Here is a 7,444-nt window from a genome sequence, read left to right on the forward strand (position 1 = left end):
TGGCTTCTCTACAGATCGGAGGGAAGCAGATGACTACCCCCACCTGCCCCCCAGAGAATTCACATGCATGTGTGTGTACTCACTCGCTTCAGTCATGTCCGACTCTTTGTGACCCCATGGACTGTAGCCCGCCAGGCTTCTCAGTCCATGGGATTCTCCAGGCAAGAATACTGGAGGGGGTTGCCATGCCCTCCTCCAGGGGATCTTCCTGACCCAGGGATTGAACCTGCATCTCCTGCACTCCAGGCAGATTGTTTACCACTGAGCCACTGGGAAGCCCAGAGAATTCACACCAGCTCTCAATCCAGAGATGGGTCTGCAAGGGCCCTGTTTTTCTGTGTTCTGGCCCATCATGACCCAAGTGACTGACAGGACGTAGCTGAGGACAGAGGAAGGCAAACAGGGTGCCTGGTGCTCACTAGAGACAAAGGGTGTGGGGTGGGGGGCAATGACCCGGGAAGCCCTTCAAGCATCACAAAGAACATCACCACCATCAGCCCTGGAGCCCACGGGGGCTGAGGGGCGCTGGACAGAGGCACACCAGGAAAACATCTGGGTACTTCAGGAGGAAACAGGAGGACTTTGAGGAGTGACCCCAGTGCCCCGAGGGTGGGGTCCACCCTTGCCCATTTCCAGGAGGCAGTCCTAAACAAAACATGAACTCATCTACTTCCTTATTCACCCGTCACACCACCAACGTGATTCATCTCATTTCTCCAGCATCCACTGACTAGTGAGAACACTGGGAAGATTGAGAGAAATCTCACTGCAGCAAAAGCCATCAGAGCTTTGGAAATAGAATCAGATTCTGTCAAAAGTCAGACACCGTGGCTTTGACTTGGAGATGGCTGGACTCTAGGGAACTTTCTCCTTCTAGAGTTGCAGGACCTATGTACAGATGTAGGTGCAGGAGGACAGGGTCCGGGGCACTGCAGAGCCCAGAGCTCCTGACTCTCCTGCCCAGGTCTTCTGTGATCTCCTTGTGATGGCCCTCGCACCTGGTGTCCAAGCTTTCTCCTTTTTCATTCATATTCTTAAGTCCATCTCTGTGCTCCTCGTACCTTGTTCTGTACTTGTAGCCTGCACTCTCCACTAAGGTTCCATGAACAGTTTCCACCTGTGATTTCTCAGAGTTTTACACCTGGAACAGTCATGTTTGTACTTCTTAAGACTCTTAAACCTTTAAGTAAACATGTGCTCAGAAACACAGGTCAATCTGCTAGATGCCCTTTTTAGCTTTGTGTAAGGTCCAGATGGTGCAATGTGGGTTTACACTTATACAAAGTCTAATCTTGGTTTCAAAAATATTATTGATTATAGAAAAGCATTAAGTCCTGCAGAGCAGGTCACTACCAACCAAGATGATAAATGACTGTGACCAGAAGGGGATGTCCTCTCATCACCGGATGTTTCTACTGTCCATGGTGGGAGTAATCAGGTGGGAACTATGCTCCTCTGAGCTTTGTAGGAACAAATTTAACTATTGTGAATAGTGAGTAGACTCTGTTTTGTCTTTAAAATCCAGGCAACTTTTTTCGTTTCACTGAATAAAATGCTCCAGGAAGGTATAGCAGGTTATCTGGGTTATCTTGTGGCTTTGTCTGCTCCCCAGAACATCAGCAGATATCCCCAGGGATTCATGATCCCTGTTTCAGAAGCCCAAGACTGAGGACATGTCTAGCTTGTTAAAAAGATAGAAAGGGGGGCTGCAGAGCTTTAAAGGGATCAGACACTTAAAGCAATCAGTCATTTACACTATAGTCTAAATTTCTCCTCCCCTTTCCTGAGGAGACTTTTTAAGGTCAGGAGAGAGGAGCAAGGAGGAGGCCCAGAACCGGTAAGGGCAGCAGAAGGTACAAAGAGAGAGGGAAGCTGGTATTAACAAAGTCAGCCTTCACCTCTGCGTCCGGCCCAGGGCCAGCCCTGATGCTCTGACATCAGTGAGCAAGCATTTGTAGTATTTGTTACACACCTGCTAGTCCCAGAACATTCCATTCTGAGGCCCCCTGTCAGGGGAGGGCTGCATGGAATCCCCAGGGAGACCAAGCCCCACTGGGACCTGGCTGGGAGTTCAGGCCACAGTATTGATCAGCCCAGGAGATCCTTTCAATCTCCAGGCACCTCTGGCTCCACATAGTCTCAGATTTTAGGCTGCCCGTCCCGCCCTTGGGGAGCAGAAGGCCCTGATCTGGGGTGGCCAGACCCACCCAAAAGGTGACTTACAGGTCGGGCCAGAAATGATATCATGGCTCCAGGCCTTGAGAATTTTCCTGCAGGGCCCAGAGGATAGGTTGCTGGAATGTTCCCTGTGCTGTCTTCACTTCTGGCTGCTGCCAGCTGCACTCCAGGTCTCACGGGTCTCGAAGGGGTTCGAGCTGGCTCATCTGAGATTAAAGCAGCCTGTCTCGTGCATCTCTGGGACCCCAGGAGCCCTTTCAACTGAGGATGATTTGGGGCCTGCTGGGATGGGAGGGGGTCTCCCTGATACCCCTAGCCTGAGTTTGTGATGAGGGTAGGGAGCAGAGTCTGATTATTAGAGCTCAGTTTATTCTTTAGGGCCAATGAGACTCCTGGGAGGTGAGACTGTGCTGTTCGGGGTGAGGCTGGGCCCCTCATGTCTATTTGGGGACTCGCTATCTTCACTGCCGAGTAAGCAGGGGGCATCTCAGGTGTGATCCCACCTCAGGTGAGCGTGCTCATGACCCATAACCGGTGGGAGTTCCCAGGGTTTAGCATTTCTGGGCCAGGTCTCATGCTCGGGGCTGGACTTGGGTCACCTTAATTTCTTCTCATGATAGACTTGCCAGTCATTCCTTTACCATCTCCGCTGAAGGATGAGGAAACTGAAAGAGAGGCCAAGTTCAAGGTCACAGAGCCAGCAAGTGACCAGGCGACACTGGACGAAAAACCTGTCTTCTGATACTGGCTGGCCCCACAACCAGCCCCTGTGGATGGGAGGAGGGTGCTCCAGGGACACCCGGGCCAGTGACGCAGACCCATGTCTGAGGTCGATCAGCCGGGCCTGGGTAGCCATCCAACATCCTGTCCCCAGCTGGTGGACGCAGGAAGATGTACTGGTAAATGGAGGGCTTAGAAGAGGTCATGAGAAGGGGTTACAACCTCCATCCTTGTGGGGCGGAACCTGAGGGCCCAGGCGAAGTCACACCCTGCTCGAAGGGGCACCGGGACCCTGGATAAAGGAGTGTCCCAGGATTGGCACAGATTCTGCCACGTCAGCAGGAAGCAGGGCCTTCCTCTGTCCACAGAGGCCACTCTGGTCTCACATGTACTCATTTCTTCAGTAAACCAGGTGCTGAGAAGGCTCTGTGCCCACTGACCACACTTCCCAAATCAACAGTCTCCACCAGGGGCTGCCGCTGCAGACAGTGGAGCCACGTGTTGGAAGCCAGGACTAAGCCAAATCCTGGGTCCCGCCATCACTGGGCATGACTCTCCCTCCCTCCACTCCCCCTCTCCACCAAGGGTGGGCCTGGCCAAAATAAACTGAGCAAGCCCCGCCAGCCTGAGTCGTTACTCCACTGGCCAGCAGGCCCACGAAGTCATGAGGTATGGTGAAGCGTGGGACCCCGTGGAGCACGGCTCTCTCCCAGAGCAGTCACAGCTTCCAAGAGGTGTGTGCATTCTACAGCTCCTTCGGAATCTCTTCACAGGGAGGCTGTGGCTTAGATTAGCTGCGGCCGCACAGGCTTGGGGGCAAGTGGGGTTCTCAGCAGCAGACAGCACTCCCGTCCTCCCCATCCCCATCTCCACCATCGGTGTTCTTCCTGACCCCTCCCAGGGGGTGATGCCTTTATTACACAGAGCCAGAAAGCACCGGACTGAGAGCAGGCCTCTCTGGAGTGTCTTCTCCCACCACAAATCAGGAGGGACAGCGCTCAGAAAGGCAAACCCTCTTTATGACCCAACAGGGTGGGTCTTAGCATCTCCTAATTTCCTAAAAATGGCATTTGTGGGTCTGAAAGGGATTGCCTGAATTCATTTTTCAATGAAAACATTTTCTCAAAAAGAAAAATTCTTCTGGGCGAGGGTCAGTACAGAATTTTGTTACCAGGGGTGGGTTGTGGAGAGACGGGGGCGTGTGGAGACTGCAGGGACGCAGCAGGCCGGGAGAGCGAGGGTGGACAGGGAGGGGAGGCGGGCGTGGAGACGGGCCTCTGGGCTGGGCTGCAGCTGCTCCTCCCCTCCCCAGGCCCCAACACAGCCCCTGACCTAAGGCTGGCTTCCCACTGCTCCAGACTGACGTGCCCACACAAACGCTGACCCCATCTGTAAACACAAACAAGGCCACTTATCTGCATTGCCTAACCAAGGTAAACAGCCCTTCGAGGGCCCAGGCCCTGCCCTCACCCTCAAGGTCGGGCTGCTGGGCCAAAGGTATGCACGGGGTGATTTTTTTCGGTGACTTATTTCCTCCTGGCAGGACTTCTGGATTCAAGTGGTTTCAGTTGAGTAGGTCTTTAATTGTCATCAGAGAACCCTAAGTCTAGGAGGAGCCTGAAGCAGTTGTAAAGTCCTACCCCTGGCCCTTTGGCCAGATTTCTGCCATTTTCAGAAGAAGAAGCCCCATAACCACCACTGGTCATACTTGGCAGGGACAGGAAGCCTTTCTGAGGTCTGAGCTAAATCCTTCTGGTTTCGGGGTGGGCCTATTCCCCTCCAGCCCTGCCTCTCACATAAACTCAGGGCTGGTACTGGAGGGCATGCCGCCGCAGGCCTCAGCACAAGCCTCAACAGCTGGAAGACACTGTCCTTTTCCCAGCACATTTGGGAGGTGATGGGCCTGACTTCCTGTTCTGGATGTGCTGCCAGCCAGTTGTGTGACCTTGAGCAAATCCCCTAACGTCTTTGAGCCTCCATGTCTTCACCAGTAAAGTCACAGGGCTGGACTAGAGGATCTCTTAGATGTGTGTCCACCCAAATTCATGTGTTGAAGGCCCAAATAACCCCGATGGTACCGTATTTGAAGACAGGGCCTTTTAGGAGGTGACCATGGTTGAATGAGGTGGTTAGTGCTGGGGTCCCTGGAAGAACAGGAAGAGACATCAGGGCATCCTTCTCACTCCCACCAGTGCACAGAGGACAGTCCGTGAGGGCAGCGAGCTGCAAGTCAAGCAGAGAGGCCTCTCCAGGCTCCAGCCCTGCCAACACTGTATTGGTATTATTTATTTATAAATTCATTTGGCTGCACCAGGTCTTAGTTGTGGCACTCATAGTCTCCGATCTTCGTTGAGGCATGCAGGATCTTTAATTGTGGCATGCAAACTCTTAGTTGGGGCATATGAGATCTGGTTCCCCAATCAGGGATGGAACCCAGCCCCCTTGCACTGGGAGCACAGAATCTTAGCCACTGGACCACCAGGGAAGTCTCCCTGCTGACACTTTTGACCTTGGACTTCCAGCCTCCAGAACTGTGAGAAACAAATGTCTGCGAAACTTGGTTATGGCAGCCCAGGCAGACAGGCCCTTCTGTCTCTGCCATCCTGGAGTCAGTAAGATGGCTGGAACCCCAGTAGGAAACCCTTGTCTGTCCAGAAATTCTCACAGGAGCTCTGTCTCCGAGGTCACCTCTGGCAGTGTGTTTCTGCTTTCAGACTTCTTTAAGCGTAGATCTTTCAACCCCTCTGGGCTCTGAGATCCCTGGGCTGGGGTTGGGGAGGCAGGGAACTGGGTCTTCTCCATCCTTCCCCAGGCTCTGGAGCATAATATGTGTCTAACAAATGTTAGTGGATGGCGGACAGACGTTAGGTAGGTGCACAGATGCGTGGATAGATAGAGGGATGGGTGGACACATGGATGGATGTCCCTTTAGTTTCGCCTGTTCTGTCTCTCCATTAAGTAATTTCCAGGCTAATCTTCCTAACGTCCAGCTTGGCTCATGGCATGACCCAAATACCTTCAGAGGTTGTGCACTGCTTGCCAAATACAGTTCAAACTCCTCTGCCTGGAATCTGGCCCCCACCTCCTTCTCCCGTTCTGCTCTCCTCCTTTCCCACTGTTCTGCAGCCAAATCACATTAGGCAATCTCTGCACTCCTGCTACTCAGAGTGAGCCTCTGACCTACGCATCTGCCCCACCTGAGAGCTTGTCAGAACTCTCAAGTCTTTCCCCAGACACATGGAAAGAGAATCTGCACTTTAACAAGACCTCATGTGAGTCATGCTTATGAGAGTTTGAGAGTCACGGTGTCTGCAAAGCTCCTGCCAGTCGTCAGTTAAAATCTTGTACATCATTTAGGGTTCAGCTTGCCTACAGCCCCCACCACTGTTTACAGCCCCCATCCCACTTGGCCTAACAATACCCCCCTCACATACACCCCTACACAGACACGCACATGTCTGTTTCCTTTCTCAGGACAACCACAGCACTTAGTTTATGCTTCTCTTGTCCCAAGACTCACATTGTTCTTAAGGTATAAGCATTTGAGATGCATCCCTCTGTTGTAAACTACAATTGTCTGGTGAGTAAGGACCTCGTTAGTCTATTTCATCCCACATCATGTCTCAAAAGATGCCTTGCACCTAGCAGGTATCAGACAAATGCATTAAATAAGTGAATGGATCAATGGAGGAAAGGTTCCTAACAGGGGAGGAAGGTCACAGGATCCTCATTGATGGCAGCTGCCCCAGGGATCCTGGGGCAAGAGTTTCACATGCCTGGTCCTGCCTTTCTTCCCTGGAATACTTGGGAGCCTCTCAGTTTGCCTGCCCCGCTCCAACCACCAACTCTGGAGTGATGGGGCATGAGACACAATCTGTGGGGCACAGGACCCCTAGAGGCTGTCTGTCTCATTCATGGGTATGGTGGGGAGGGAGAGGGGGTCGACCTTGTCAGGGAAGGACAGCTGAGCTTGCAATAGCATCAGCAATGCTGAGGCTGTCTTCTTCAGCTGTCAGTTCCCACACTGGGATGTCAGGACAGATTCACAGATTTCCTGACCTCAGTAAGCTCGTCTTCCTCCCAACCCATCTTGTCGGGAAGGAGCTCCAGTTGCCTTCACCCAACCCTCCCCCCTTCTCAGGACCCTGGTATTGGGTCAGTATATGGTGCTCTCTGTAGTTCTTATAGTACGTGGTTAAAAGCAGAATGATTCTCCTAAGATCAGGAGCAAGGCAAGGATGCCTAATCCCATCACTTCTACTGGTTACTGTACCGGAGATTCTAGCCAATGTAATCAGGTAAGAAAAAGAAAAGTCACCCAGATTGGAAGGCAAGAAGTCAAACTGTATTTGTAGATGACATGAATCCATTACTAGAAACAACTACTAGAACAGATTGGGTTGAGCAACATCACAGGATACCAGCCTAGTGTAAAAAACTCAACTGCATAGCTAGATATCAGTAATGAACAATCTGAAAATAAGATTACAAAAGCCATTTAATCCATGACAGCTCAAAAATAATAACATGATTTCTATGGAAATCC

General features: G+C 51.9%; 1 long non-coding RNA gene across 2 annotated transcripts; it reads left to right on the top strand.

The window, feature by feature from the left end:
* Positions 1 to 531: 531 nt before the first annotated feature.
* Positions 532 to 3,521, top strand: LOC110137097 (uncharacterized). Of its 2 annotated transcripts, XR_002313851.2 has the most exons (5): positions 532 to 733; positions 1,321 to 1,438; positions 2,557 to 2,686; positions 2,799 to 3,077; positions 3,303 to 3,521. It is a non-coding gene; the product is annotated as an uncharacterized lncRNA (long non-coding RNA). The 2 variants fall into 2 exon arrangements; XR_011489233.1 differs by having other exon boundaries at positions 2,799 to 3,521.
* Positions 3,522 to 7,444: the final 3,923 nt, after the last annotated feature.

Source organism: Odocoileus virginianus, chromosome 9 (assembly GCF_023699985.2).
Source record: "Odocoileus virginianus isolate 20LAN1187 ecotype Illinois chromosome 9, Ovbor_1.2, whole genome shotgun sequence".
In the NCBI taxonomy this organism is placed as follows: Eukaryota; Metazoa; Chordata; class Mammalia; order Artiodactyla; family Cervidae; genus Odocoileus; species Odocoileus virginianus.